The sequence below is a fragment of the Ranitomeya variabilis genome, chromosome 4, assembly GCF_051348905.1.
Source record: "Ranitomeya variabilis isolate aRanVar5 chromosome 4, aRanVar5.hap1, whole genome shotgun sequence".
NCBI lineage: Eukaryota > Metazoa > Chordata > Amphibia > Anura > Dendrobatidae > Ranitomeya > Ranitomeya variabilis.
The window spans coordinates 25,135,795-25,151,270 of record NC_135235.1 but is presented as its reverse complement, the minus strand read 5'-3'; positions in this window follow the sequence as shown (position 1 = coordinate 25,151,270).

Here is a 15,476-nt window from a genome sequence, read left to right as displayed (position 1 = left end):
GTGGCTGAAACTACATTTTCATCATCAGTGGCACGGCGGCCATTTTACAATCTGTAAAATCACAGTTCACAGGCATTTTATAACCAAACACGGGCTCTACATTATCTGATCCTCCCTCTCAACCTATTTTCATCCTTTGTTCTTTAAGCTTCGCGCAACTCGCAGATAAGCTTCTTGACTGTCTCTTGCCCTCCCGTGACCATTGTCTTGACTTCCACGACATCCTCATCTAACTTGTGGGGCACAGACTTCTACTTTAAGATACGCAGCTTGGCTCCCAGGATACTATGGTTTTCTGCAGTAAACCACTGGCAGCGATCGTCAACGCTGAGTTCCACAGTACGGAGCCTCACGTTCGACGTACTAGGAAAAGAGCCTCGCGCTCAATATTTCCTGTCCCTAACCTGAACACAGTGATTACAGACTATCCTGCCACGATATCCCAAACAGTCGGGAGGCAGCCTCCTAATGAGACCCCTCCACAAAAATATAGGTGGTCCCCTCACGGAACGTCTTAAGTTACCTAATAAACAGGTGGTCCCCTCACGGAACGCCTTATTTACCTGCCTGGACAGGTGGTCCCCTCACGGAACGCCTTATTTACCTGTCAGCACAATATCACAGAGGCTGCGTCTCCTATCCCTTTCTCTAAGCTGCCCCACACTCTACAAGTGGCTCAATCTTTCACTCCACTTCACTACTGGACAATAGTCACGGGTAGGATGGTTGAACGGAGTACAATGACCGGTGAGGGAGGTGTGGTGTACAGAGGTCGCACAGGATGCGACGTCTCTCAGTTGGTTCAGAGCGTGGCACAGGATCACGTTTGATCTCACCACTCGATCATTCACCTCCCGGACCCAAGGAGACTACAGACAAACCAATAACGGCTGAGACACTAGCAAGTGTGACATATACAGTGTATATGATCGCCACTTACCGCGTGCAGAGGGTGATCAGTCCTCGAGGTCAGCCACTACGGGTATCATCCACAGACATCCAGGCATGGGTCCAGGGGGCCTCGGATCGCTGGCCACGCCCCCCGTTGGTCGCGCCAAAATTGTCGGGGCCGTAATAACGACAATTAATCCTCATTCACCAGTCATTCCAAATTAATATGTGTGCAGGGCATCTGGTACCGGATAAGAATAAATCAGACAGGTAGCTGGTTCAAACTTAGTTAATGCCCCGTGCATTCACACATGTCTGCAGCGATGGCACCAACTGGCTTTATTCTAAAATACAAAACACTATATTGAGTGTTAGGGGAAGGCGTGCATTAGGCGGGGTTTAAACTAGCATCCAGTCTTTCTGATTTGTTCTGACATCTTCTGGTGGATCCTCCTTTTCTTCACATTCCTGAGTTATCTTTTTCAAGAGAAATAAACTTAACTCTTCACATTCTAAACTGAAATAAACAATGAACACTGGCAGCCATCTTTAGATACAATTACATTTGCATTAGCTAGCAGATAGGAAAAACTTATTGTTTCACAGTATAAAAGTATAACAGTACAAAAAGTGTATAAAGATTTATAAAAGTATAAAAGGTATATAAGAAAATACATTTTCACCTTGACACTATATACTACGTGGCTGTGCTATAATACTATGTGGCTGTGCTATAATACTATGTGGCTGTGCTATATACTACGTGGCTGTGCTATATACTACGTGGGCTGTGCTATACTTCGTGGCTGTGCTATATACTATGTGGCTGTGCTAAGCTAATATATACATATATACATATATACATACATACATACATACATACATACATACATACATACATACATACATACATACAATACCCGATGCGTTAGAATCGGGCCACCATCTAGTTCAGCATAGTTGGAGAAGTATAAGAGGGAGCTCCCTCTAGTGGTGACTGCACACAGCTAGAATATTATGTTGGGACGGGAATTTGAAGCTCTTTATTAGGAAATTGAAGTCCTGCCAGTATCTGCAACTCATTTCTAACCTATTATGATTTAATTAAAAAGAAAAAAAAAAAAGCAGAAAGACTTGATATTCACATCTGCCCGGGCCACTCTCTTATCTTGGTGAGATCACATTCAGAGACGTGACCCAGATCTGGGTTATACCTGGCATGGGTGATCGGTGGTGTTTGTGTTATAGCTGGAGCACCATCTGCTTTAAGCATCTCATTAAAATATGAGCGTCATTGAGGTTTTGCATATCCTCAAGTGTAATATTATAGTCCTAAGCTCCGGGGCCAGGAGATGTGCAGACATGGATCACTAAGCTCCAGCATGGCAAAGGCCTTCATAAATCCCGGCAGCCCCCAAACTGCTATTTAGGGAACCAGAAGTGAGTTACATCCTGTATTATCCTCCAGAGCTGCACTCACTATTCTGCTGGTGCAGTCACTGTGTACATACATTACTGATCCTGAGTTACATCCTGTATTATACCCCAGAGCTGCACTCACTATTCTGCTGGTGCAGTCACTGTGTACATACATTACATTACTGATCCTGAGTTACATCCTGTATTATACCCCAGAGCTGCACTCACTATTCTGCTGGTGCAGTCACTGTGTACATACATTACATTACTGATCCTGAGTTACATCCTGTATTATCCTCCAGAGCTGCACTCACTATTCTGCTGGTGCAGTCACTGTGTACATACATTACATTACTGATCCTGAGTTACCTCCTGTATTATATTCCAGAGCTGCACTCACTATTCTGCTGGTGCAGTCACTGTGTACATACATTACATTACTGATCCTGAGTTACCTCCTGTATTATACTCCAGAGCTGCACTCACTATTCTGCTGGTGCAGTCACCTTGCACATATAGTACAGACCAAAAGTTTGGACCCACCTTCTCATTTAAAGATTTTTCTGTATTTTCATGACTATGAAAATTGTACATTCACACTGAAGGCATCAAAACTATGAATTAACACATGTGGAATTATATACTTAATTTCAGTTGTTTCACACTTTTTTGTTATGTCTTATATTCTAGGTTCTTCAAAGTAGCCACCTTTTGCTTTGATGACTGTTTTGCACACTCTTGGCATTCTCTTGATGAGCTTCAAGAGGTAGTCACCGGGAATGGTTTTCACTTCACAGGTGTGCCCTGTCAGGTTTAACCCCTTTACCCCCAAGGGTGGTTTGCACGTTAATGACTGGGCCAATTTTTACAATTCTGACCACTGTCCCTTTATGAGGTTATAACTCTGGAACGCTTCAACGGATCCCGGTGATTCTGGCATTGTTTTCTCGTGACATATTGTACTTCATGTTAGTGGTAAAATTTCTTTGATGTTACCTGCGTTTATTTGTGAAAAAAATGGAAATTTGGTGAAAATTTTGAAAATTTCGCATTTTCCAACTTTGAATTTTTATGCAATAAAATCACAGACATATGTCACACAAAATACTTAATAAGTAACATTTCCCACATGTCTACTTTACATCAGCACAATTTTAGAACCAAAATTTTTTTTTGTTAGGGAGTTATAAGGGTTAAAAGTTGACCAGCAATTTCTCATTTTTACAACACCATTTTTTTTTTTAGGGACCACATCTCATTTGAAGTCATTTTGAGGGGTCTATATGATAGAAAATACCCAAGTGTGACACCATTCTAAAAACTTCACCCCTCAAGGTGCTCAAAACCACATTCAAGAAGTTTATTAATCCTTCAGGTGCTTCACAGGAATTTTTGGAATGTTTAAATAAAAATGAACATTTAACTTTTTTTCACAAAAATATTTTCTTCAGCTCCAATTTGTTTTATTTTACCAAGGGTAACAGGAGAAATTGGACCCCAAAAGTTGTTGTACAATTTGTCCTGAGTACGCCGATTCCCCATATGTGGGGGGAAACCACTGTTTGGGCGCATGGTAGACCTCGGAAGCGAAGGAGCGCCATTTGACTTTTCAATGCAAAATTGACTGTAATTGAGATGGGACGCCATGTTGCGTTTGGAGAGCCCCTGATGTGCCTAAACATTGAAACCCCCCAAAAGTGACACCATTTTGGAAAGTAGACCCCCTAAGGAACTTATCTAGATGTGTGGTGAGCACTTTGACCCATTAAGTGATTCACAGAAGTTTATAATGCAGAGCCGTAAAAATAAAAAAATCATATTTTTTCACAAAAATTATCTTTTCGCCCCCAATTTTTTATTTTCCCAAGGGTAAGAGAAGAAATTGGACCCCAAAAGTTTTTGTACAATTTGTCCTGAGTACGCTGATACCCCATATGTTGGGGTAAACCCCTGTTTGGGCGCACGGGAGAGCTCGGAAGGGAAGGAGCACTGTTTTACTTTTTCAACGCAGGATTGGCTGGAATTGAGATCGGACGCCATGTAGCATTTGGAGAGCTACTGATTTGCCTAAACAGTGGAAACCCCCCAATTATAACTGAAACCCTAATCCAAACACATCCCTAACCCTAATCCCAACGGTAACCCTAACCACACCCCTAATCCTGACACACCCCTAACCCTAATCCCAACCCTATTCCCAACCGTAAATGTAATCCAAACCCTAACCCTAACTTTAGCCCCAACCCTAACTGTAGCCCTAACCCTAGCCTTAACCCTAGCCCCAACCCTAGCCCTAACACTAGCCCTAACCCTAGCCCTAACCTTAGCCCTAACCCTTGCCCTAACCCTAACCCTAGCCCTAATGGGAAAATGGAAATAAATACATTTTTTAAAATTTTTCGCTAACTAAGGGGGTGATGAAGGGGGGTTTGATTTACTTTTATAGCGGGTTATTTAGCGGATTTTTATGATTGGCAGCCGTCACACACTGAAAGACGCTTTTTATTGCAAAAAATATTTTTTGCGTTACCACATTTTGAGAGCTATAATTTTTCCATATTTTGGTCCACAGAGTCATGTGAGGTCTTGTTTTTTGCAGGACGAGTTGACGTTTTTATTTGTAACATTTTCGGGCACGTGACATTTTTTGATCGCTTTTTATTCCGATTTTTGTGAGGCAGAGTGATCAAAAACCAGCTATTCATGAATTTCTTTTGAGGGAGGCGTTTATACCGTTCCGCGTTTGGTAAAATTGATAAAGCAGTTTTATTCTTCGGGTCAGTACGATTACAGCGATACCTCATTTATATCATTTTTTTATGTTTTGGTGCTTTTATACGATAAAAACTATTTTATAGAAAAAATAATTATTTTGGTATCGCTTTATTCTGAGGACTATAACTTTTTTATTTTTTCTTTGATGACACTGTATGGCAGCTCGTTTTTTGCAGGACAAGATGACGTTTTCAGCGGTACCATGGTTATTTATATCCGTCTTTTTGATCGCGTGTTATTCCACTTTTTATTTGGCGGTATGATAAAGCGTTTTTTGCCTCGTTTTTTTTTTTTTTAGGGTGTTCACTGAAGGGGTTAACTAGTGGGACAGTTTTATAGGTCGGGTCGCTACGGACGCGGCGATACTAAATATGTGTACTTTTATTTTTTTTTTATTTTTTTATTTACATGAAGAAATGTATTTATAGGAACAATACATATTTTTTTTGCTTTTTTTTTTTATTTTATTTTTTTTACACTATAACATTGCCCCAGGGGGGGCATGATGTTATAGTGTAAGATCGCTGATCTGACACTTTGCTGTGCACTGTGTCAGATCGGCGATCTGACGTGCACAGATCCTGGAGGCTTCCCGCCGCCTGCACTGAGCAGGCGCAGTGAAGCCACCTCCCTGCAGGACCTGGATGCCGCGGCCATCTTGGATCCGGGCCTGCTGCAGGGAGGAGGAGGTAAGAGACCCTCGGAGCAACGCGATCACATCGCGTTGCTCCGGGGTCTCAGAGAAGCCCGCAGGGAGCCCCCTCCCTGCGCGATGCTTCCCTATACCGCCGGAACACTGCGATCATGTTTGATCGCAGTGTGCCGGGGGTTAATGTGCCGGAGGCGGTCCGTGACTGCTCCTGGCACATAGTGCCGGATGTCAGCTGTGATAGTCAGCTGACACCCGGCCGCACTCCCCCCGTGAACGCGGCCGATCGCGCTGGATGTACTATCCCATCGGTGGTCATACGGGCCCACCCCACCTCGATGGGATAGTACGTCCGATGTCAGAAAGGGGTTAATAAGTGGGATTTCTTGCCTTATAAATGGGGTTGGGACCATCAGTTGTGTTGTGCAGAAGTCTGGTGGATACACAGCGGATAGTCCTACTGAATAGACTGTTAGCTGCTTTTTTCTTGCCATAATACAAATTCTAAGTAAAGAAAAACGAGTGGCCATCATTACTTTAAGAAATGAAGGTCAGTCAGTCCGAAAAATTGGGAAAACTTTGAAAGTGTCCCCAAGTGCCAGTGGCAAAAACCATCAAGCGCTACAAAGAAACTAGCTCACATCAGGACTGTCCCAGGAAAGGAAGACCAAGAGTCACCTCTGCTTCTGAGGATAAGTTTATCTGAGTCACCAGCCTCAGAAATCGCAGGTTATCAGCAGCTCAGGTTAGAGACCAGGTCAAAGCCACACAGGGTTCCAGCAGCAGACACATCTCTACAACAACTGTTAAGAGGAGTCTTTGTGCAGCAGGCCTTCATGGTAAAATAGCTGCTAGGAAACCACTAAGGACAGGCAACAAGCAGAAGGGACTTGTTTGGGCTAAAGAACACAAGGAATGGACATTAGACCAGTGGAAATCTGTGCTTTGGTCTGATGAGTCCAAATTTGAGATCTTTGGTTCCAACCACCGTGTCTTTGTGCGACGCAGAAAAGGTGAACGGATGGACTCTACATGCCTGGTTCCCACCGTGAAGCATGGAGGAGGAGGTGTGATGGTGTGGGGGTGCATTGCTGGTGACACTGATGGGGATTTATTCAAAATTGAAGCCATACTGAACCAGCATGGCTACCACAGCATCTTGCAGCGGCATGCTATTCCATCCGGTTTGCGTTTAGTTGGACCATCATTTATTTTTCAACAGGACAATGACCCCAAACACACCTCCAGGCTGTGTAAGGGCTATTTGACCAAGAAGGAGAGTGATGGGGTGCTACGTCAGATGACCTGGCCTCCACAGTCTCCAGACCTGAACCCAATCGAGATGGTTTGGGGTGAGCTGGACCGCAGAGTGAAGGCAAAAGGGCCAACAAGTGCTAAGCATCTCTGGGAACTCCTTCAAGACTGTTGGAAGACCATTCCCGGTGACTACCGCTTGAAGCTCATCAAGAGAATGCCAAGAGTGTGCAAAGCAGTCATCAAAGAAAAAGGTGGCTACTTTGAAGAACCTAGAATATAAGACACATTTTCAGTTGTTTCACACTTTTTTGTTAAGTATATAATTCCACATGTGTTAATTCATAGTTTTGATGCCTTCAGTGTGAATGTACAATTTTCATAGTCATGAAAATACAGAAAAATCTTTAAATGAGAAGGTGTGTCCAAACTTTTGGTCTGTACCCCAGAGCTGCACTCACTATTCTGCTGGTGCAGTCACTGTGTACATACATTACATTACTGATCCTGAGTTACATCCTGTATTATACTCCAGAGCTGCACTCACTATTCTGCTGGTGCAGTCACTGTGTACGTACATTTCCTGAAGTCAATCTGTTTCTGTATGATAATCACTCCCTCCAGTTTTAGTAACACTTTATGAACTTTCAGTTCTTAGGTTATGTTCACACGTTGCGTTTTTGTTGTGGTTGTTTTTTTTTTCTCCAAATTTTAATCTGTGCTTTACATTACCCGTAAAAGCTATGAGACTTCATACACACACATTGGGTATTTTTCCTGACAGATTGGAAAACTGCAGCATGTCACTTATTTCAGTGCTTTTTCACCCATAGAAAGCAATGAGTACGGTAAGTGCAAAAACGCAGCAAAAAACGCAGGTATCAGGTTTTGCTTTGTTTTTAATGAAAAAAAAACAAAACAGCGAAACCCATATTTTTTTGCGATTTCCCCCCCACCCTTCACTTTACACCACAATGTCTTGGTCTCCTCACCTGAGAATGGATGTTAGGATTAGTGATGTGTGTAAAGTAAACATTGGCCGACCAAGGTGCGACATTGAACAATACCTGATCAAATCAAGGGCCGACCAAAGTGTAAAAATTCCCGACCAGTTCACTTCCCTCCACTGTTACATTTGTAATTGTGTATTTTTTCATGAACTCGTAAACTTTTTTGCTCAGAATAGTCACTATTTTTTCAGACACAGAAATCTTTTTCCACTAAATAATTTGATCAAATTGACCTTTTTTTTTCAAGAAGGTTTTAGTTTCCCATGTCTTGCATTGATGACCTAACACCTTGCATTGTTTATATTCTGTGGTGGAAGCGAAGCTGAACTTAGGGATCCTGAAAAAATGCAGCAAAACCTGTTTTCGTAAGCAGCTTCTTTACTTCTAAGAGAGCAGGTTTAGCTGCAGAAAAAAACGCAGCAAAAAACAAAACGTGACAAGTTTTCTTTTTCTTCTTTATCTATATCAATGGACACCATCAGGTGGCGCTAAAGACTTTGTATAAATCACAGAATTCTGCAGCACCACCTAGTGGCAGAGCTGGTAGTGACATGGTAATTTTACTAAATTTTGACGATCAGCAGAATGTGAATTGCGTGCTGTCGTTTTCTTCTTTGGTGAATATCTGTAACTTTTGCTGGAGATTTGGGCTATACTTTTCCCAGCGTCCACCTGTGACCCTTTCCCCCTTTGTCCCAGTAGGTTTCGGTGCACAGATCAGCCGGATAATGATTATGATTGTGTCACTTTGTCTTCTGTCTCTTAAGGAAGAGATACGGAAGTGGTTGTGAGCTCCGGGCTGACCGGCTTACACTAAAGGGGGTACTCTCAGCAACTAAACACCTGCCCCTCCATACTAGACTGTGGCAAGAGAGAAGGGGGCTGACCCATAAAAACCAGACCCACCTAATAAGAGGAGGAATAAATATATAGAGGCTGAAGAAAGTGTTTGTGTGTTATGTTGCTGTAAAGGAAACAGTCAGTATGGAGCTTAATGTTGTTCATATTAGGAAGATTCTGAGAAGCACGGCACTCATCATTTACCAACATATAGTCCTCACATTTATAAAGGGAACCACCCCAACCTGAGATATAATGCATTGGTAGTACATGACTCCCGTCATCAGATCCCAAAATGAACAGATCCCAGAACATACCCCTTATACAAATACAGACACCAGACCAGACCCCTCAAACTGCAACAGACCCGGCACCTATAGTAATATAGACCTCAGACCATACCCCCTATACAAATACAGACCCCTCAAACTATAACAGACCCCAGAACAGACACGTAAATTAATATAGACCTCAGGCCATAGCCCTTATACAAACAGATATCACAGGCCAGACCCCTCAAACTAACACAGACCCAAGGCCATGCCCCTAATGTAATTTAGACCCCAAACCATACCCTCTATACAAACAGAGACCGAAGACCAAACGCCTTAAACTTAGAGACACCAGACCATACCCACTATACAAATACAGACCCCAGAACATACCCTTAGAATAGCATTGCTCCAGGCCATCCCCACTATAGAAACACAGATCCCTAAACTAATATAGAGCCCAATTCTGACCACCCGAGACCAGTCACCACAAACAAAATCTGTACCCAGATTTCTAAATATTTTTCTATCTACTGGCTAACATGGTACCAAGATATATATCTTTCCTGTACCCAGATCATACACTTAGAGTAACAGACTCCCTAAACTAAAAGACCCTAGATCCAGCTGAAAAAATAATATGGACCTGAGAACGCCCCAGTCAAATAAAGACCCTAGAACAGAACCCCCTAATTAATTTTGACCCTGCCAGCAGGATTGTGCTCAGTAACCTACAGACAGTGTCAGGTCGGTGCCATTATACTGATTACAATGATACCTGGTGATGAGATCCATCCCGGAGCGCGAGAATCTCATTAAATGAAAACTACAAATAAAGATTAAACAACAACCACAAGACGGATTTCATCACCAGGTATCATTGTATTCAGTATAACGGCGCCGAGCTGACACTGTCTGTAGGTTACTGAACACAATCCTGCTAACAGGGGCACTTTAATCCAGCCCCCTGAACAAATCCAGGCCCCAGACTGTGCCCCCCATTATCCAGTCTATTATCAAATGGTTGCAGCATTAACATTGCTTTCTTCATGCCACAATGATGGTATCAGGGGAGAAGGTATGGCCATCATGAAATAATGCATGGAGGGCCAGGACCGCAGTGTGGATTCCTAGGGCTGCTACAAGGACCCCCAGGACCCAGTGAAGGGGCAAATACAGGAATGGCGGCCACACAGGATGACCCCAGCTCTGCGTCTCTGTCCATTGAACTTCACTGGAAGCTGCTGCCTCTAGTGGTGAATGCAGGTGCACTACAGCGGTCATATGATCCCCTATATGGGTCGGGGGGGGGGGGGGAAATAAGGAACCTGTATGGGGGGCCACAGAATGAGAATGAGTATCTACAAGGACCCAGCAGTTACAGTTGAAACCAGAAGTTTCCATCCACTATATAAAGACACATGTGCAGGTTTTTCTCAATATCTGACATGAAAACAGAATAAACCTTTCCTGTTTTAGGTCAATTAGGATAATCATAATTATTAATATTTGCCAAATGCCAGAATAATGAGAGAGAGTATGTTTTAAGGCCCAAGATGGAGAATATAAGTAACAGGGATAGGGCCATTTTTATTACTGTCAAGTCAAAAGTTTAGATCCACTAAGATTACTATGCCTTTAAACAGCAACAACAATTCAGGACGGCCCACATGATGATATCATGCGTTTGGAAGCTTCTGATAGTTTTTTTTTTGTAACATCTGAGTTAATTAGAGACACACCTGTGGATGTATTTTAATGCGCACCTGAAACACACTGCTTCTTTGTGTAGCATAATGGTACAGTCTCAAGAAATCAGCCAAGATATCAGGAAGAGAATTGTGGACTTGCACAAGTCTGGCTCATCCTTGGGCACAATTTCAAGATACCTGAAGGTGCCTCGTTTATCTGTACAAACAATTTTACGCAAGTAGAAACAAGATGGGAATGTCCAGCCATCGTTCCGCTCAGGAAGGTGACGGGTTCTGTGTCCCAGAGATGAACGTGCTTTGGTCTGACATGTGCATATTAACCCGAGAACAAAAGCAAAAGAAATTGTGAAGATGATGGCGGAAGCTGGTAAGATTGTGTCAATATCCACAGTGAAATGAGAACTGTATCAACATGGGCTGAAAGGCCACTCTGCCAGGAAGGAGCCATTACTCCAAAAGAAACATAAAAAAACCTTTAAAAAATTAATGATCGCAAATGCACACAGGAACACAGACCTTAATTTTTGGAGACGTCCGGTGGTCTGATAAAACTAAAATTGAACTTTTTGGGTATAATGATCATCGTTACGTTTGGAGGAAAAAGGGAGAAGCTTGGAAGCCTAAGAACACCATCCCAACTGTGAAACATGGTGGAGGCAGGTAATAAGCAGGTGCTGGAATGCAGTAACACAAATGCTGCACAGCAGGGATAAACTATATTGAACTATTTAACAGTGGGAAAACTCACAGGGAGATAGTAGGGTAAACAAAGGGTACAAAGGTAAAACTGAATAAACATTGGTTAATTAAACAGTCTCTTGTTAACGTTTTCACTTATCGTGACTGTCACTGTCTGAAGGCTCCGTGGATCACAGAATGTCGGCGGTGTTTGGTGTAATGTCTGCTGGGGTCCTCGCCTAGCACATGGTCCTTCTTCTGGCGGCAGCAGGCGGTCTCCGATTCTACCCATTGAGCCCCTAGTCCATATATTTGTGGAGTAAGAGAGTGGAGCTCCCCACTAGATTCGTCTCGGCGCGGGTCTCCTTGAGCAGCCGCTGTGACCTGAAGGGTTGAACTGCAATGTTTTACCCGGACGTCTGTACTGCGATGCTCCGTTCATCGCATGCTCCCCTGTGCGCCCGTCGATTTCGGTGAGTCCCTCACTATGGCGCCCTTTCTCTTTACGCCACGGCCTGTCGCTCTCCACTCAGCTTTTGCAGTCTGAACCTCATCAGCGTTCTGGCGGGAAGACTGCTTCCGATGCCACGCAACCCATGTTACCTCACACTGACTGGCTGTGCCCCTTTCACTCTGGTTACTGGTTCGCTGCGGCTGCAATCTCATTCCCCCCAGGAACAGGAGGTTCGTCCCCAGCAGTTCTGGAACCAGCTTTTCAGCAGCTCTGGCAGCCCGGTCTTCCCTTCTACATCAGCATCATGTTGTGGGGTTGTTTTGCTGCAGGAGTGACAGGTGCACTTCACAAAATAGAGAAAAGCAGATTATGTGGCAATACTGAAGAAACATCTCAAGACATCAGCCAAGAAGCTAAAGCTTGGGCGGAAATGGGTCTTCCAAATGGACAATGACCCAAAGCTTACTGCCAAAATGGCTCCAGGATAACAAAGTCAATGTTCTGGAGCCGCCATCACAAAGCCCTAATCTCAATCCTATTGAAAATGGATAGGCAAAGCTGAAACGGCCGGTGCGAGCAAGGAGACCTACAAACCTGGACCAGTTACACCAGTGTTGTCAGGAGGAATGGGCCCAAATTCTGACCAACTATTGTGAGAAGCTTGTGGAAGGAGATCCCAAACGTCTAACCCAAGTCATTCAGTGTAAGGGCAATGGCACCAAATACTAATGAAATGGATAAATAAAAATGCCCTAAAACATTCTCTCTCTCTCTCTCTCATTATTCTGGCATGTGGCAAATATTAATAATTATGGTAATCCTAATTGACCTAAAACAGGAAAGGTTTATTCTGATTTCATGTCAGATATTGAGAAAAACCTGCAGATGTGTCTTTATATAGTGGATGGAAGCTTCTGGCTTCAGCTGTACATGTCAGCAGCTGCATAATTCCACAATTCCAGGAGTGAGGGTCCTAATTCCAGGAGTGAGGGTCCGGCTCACAAGCTACAATCTATAAGGAAAGAGGGGGCACACAACAGGTAAAAACTGCCTGTAATGTGCATCCGGCCATCAGTATAATACATGTGGGTCATATAGAAAGGGGGGATCCGTCACCAGCCAGAGAGAGACAGAGTGCTGCTGAGCAAGGGGGAAGACAAACATTCTGACGGTCTCTTTCCTCCCTCCATACTGCGACTGGCTGTCTCTCTCCTCCCTCCATCTTGTGACTGGCTGTCTCTCCTCCCTCTGTAACACCCCAGGGTCCAGGTTGTTGCAGTGGCATTGCTTTCCTCACGGGGAGAGTGATGTCATGCTTGGAAGCGAAGGAAGATCTTCATTATCAGGTAAACCACAAGCATACAACATGTTCACACTCCAGGCCAGAAGGGGGAGCCCTGATCCAGTTTATGGGTGGCTCCCCTATACATATATTCTGGTCTGGAGAGAAAGGAAGTCAGTGAGTCAGAGATTGCCAGAGAGGAGCTTGTCATGGAACATCAGCTTAAGCGGGGCTGGCAAGAAAGGAGTGTAGCTGAGCAGACGTGGAAGTCTGCATCTCCTGGCAGAGAGGAGAGCAGTCAGAAGGACTGGAGGGGCCGTGTAGCCACGAAGGTGCTGCAGCTCCTGGACAGAGATAACTGAGAAGGAAGAACAGCGTGTAGCAAGCGAGCAGGAAAGCAAAGCACAGGAGAGTAACCATTGGGGAGGACAGCTGCGACTGGGCTACCTCCCTGGCAGAGCGCAGACACCGGTAGCCGGAAGACCGAGGTTGTGAGAGACTCCAAGAGTTACAGCAGAAACCGGCAGGACAGCTGGATTACACGTCACCTGTCCGCCCTAATACCCAGGAGACACAGTGGCGCATACAGCTCAGGTCGTGATAGAGACCCTGTAAAAAGGCTCGAGGCACCTATTATACGGGTTTGTGTCCCACCTTTAAGGAGGTCAGAGAGAACTGTGAGGACCTTGATAGAAGCCACAGGCAGCAAGGCACTACTACACCACCGCGCTATGAGGAAGGCTTCTAAGTCCACCTGGTAAAAGGGACTCTGAATTTGCTTCCAAGCCGGCCGGACCCTGCCTGTACCTGTGATCTGGTGCCCTGGACTGTGGCCGCCTGAAGTCTTCAGTAAACCAGGTAAAGAGACTGCAAACCTGTGTCCTCCGTTCTTTACTGCACCATTCACCATCTTCCATCTACACACCAGGAGTCCTGGGAATATACTTCACCTGTGGGAAGGTATACCATCTAGCTGCCATAACATCACCCCAGAGGACCCCTTTAAGCGGCGTCGGTCCCCTCTGACCAAATACCATAGGTGGCATCACGAATACAAACTTTATTCTAAAACCCCTTTAAAGACTATCCCTTTTACTTGGGCGCCCAGGGCCATGGACCGGGTCGCAGCCACCGTGATATCCCCTTTGAGTACCGGACCTGGTACCAAGTACCCCACGGCCCAGGCGGGCGTCCCAACTTCATCTTGTGACTGGCTGTCTCTCTCTCCTCCCTCCATCTTGTGACTGGCTGTCTCTCTCCTCCCTCCATCTTGTGACTGGCTGTCTCTCTCCTCCCTCCATGCTGTGACTGGCTGTCTCTCTCCTCCCTCCATGCTGTGACTGGCTGTCTCTCTCCTCCCTCCATCTTGTGACTGGCTGTCTCTCTCCTCCCTCCATCTTGTGACTGGCTGTCTCCCTCCTCCCTCCATCTTGTGACTGGCGGTCTCTCTCCTCCCTCCATGTTGTGACTGGCTGTCTCTCTCCTCCCTCCATGTTGTGACTGGCTGTCTCTCCTCCCTCCGTCTTGTGACTGGCTTTCTCTTTCCTCCCTCCATGTTGTGATTGGCTGTCTCTCTCTTCCTTCAATATTGTAACTGTCTGTCTCTCCTCCATGCTGTGACTGGCTGTCTCTCCTCTCTCCATACTGTGACTGGCTGACTCTCTCCACCCTCCATGCTGTGACTGGCTGTCTCTCCGCCCTCCATGCCGTGACTGGCAGTCTCTCCTCTCTACATACTGTGACTGGCTGTCTCTCTCCTCCCTCCATGCTGTGGTTGGCTGTCTCTCCACCCTCCATACTGTGACTGGCTGTCTCTCCGCCCTCCATGCTGTGACTGGCTGTCTCTCCTCCCTCCATGCTGTGACTGGCTGTCTCTCTCTCCTCCCTCCATGCTGTGACTGGCTGTCTCTCTCCTCCCTCCATGCTGTGACTGGCTGTCTCTCCTCCCTCCATGCTGTGACTGGCTGTCTCTCTCTCCTCCCTCCATGCTGTGACTGGCTGTCTCTCTCCTCCCTCCATGCTGTGACTGGCTGTCTCTCCTCCCTCCATGCTGTGACTTGGCTGTCTCTCTCTCCTCCCTCCATGCTGTGACTGGCTGTCTCTCTCCTCCCTCCATGCTGTGACTGGCTGTCTCTCCTCCCTCCATGCTGTGACTGGCTGTCTCTCTCTCCTCCCTCCATGCTGTGACTGGCTGTCTCTCTCCTCCCTCCATGCTGTGACTGGCTGTCTCTCCTCCCTCC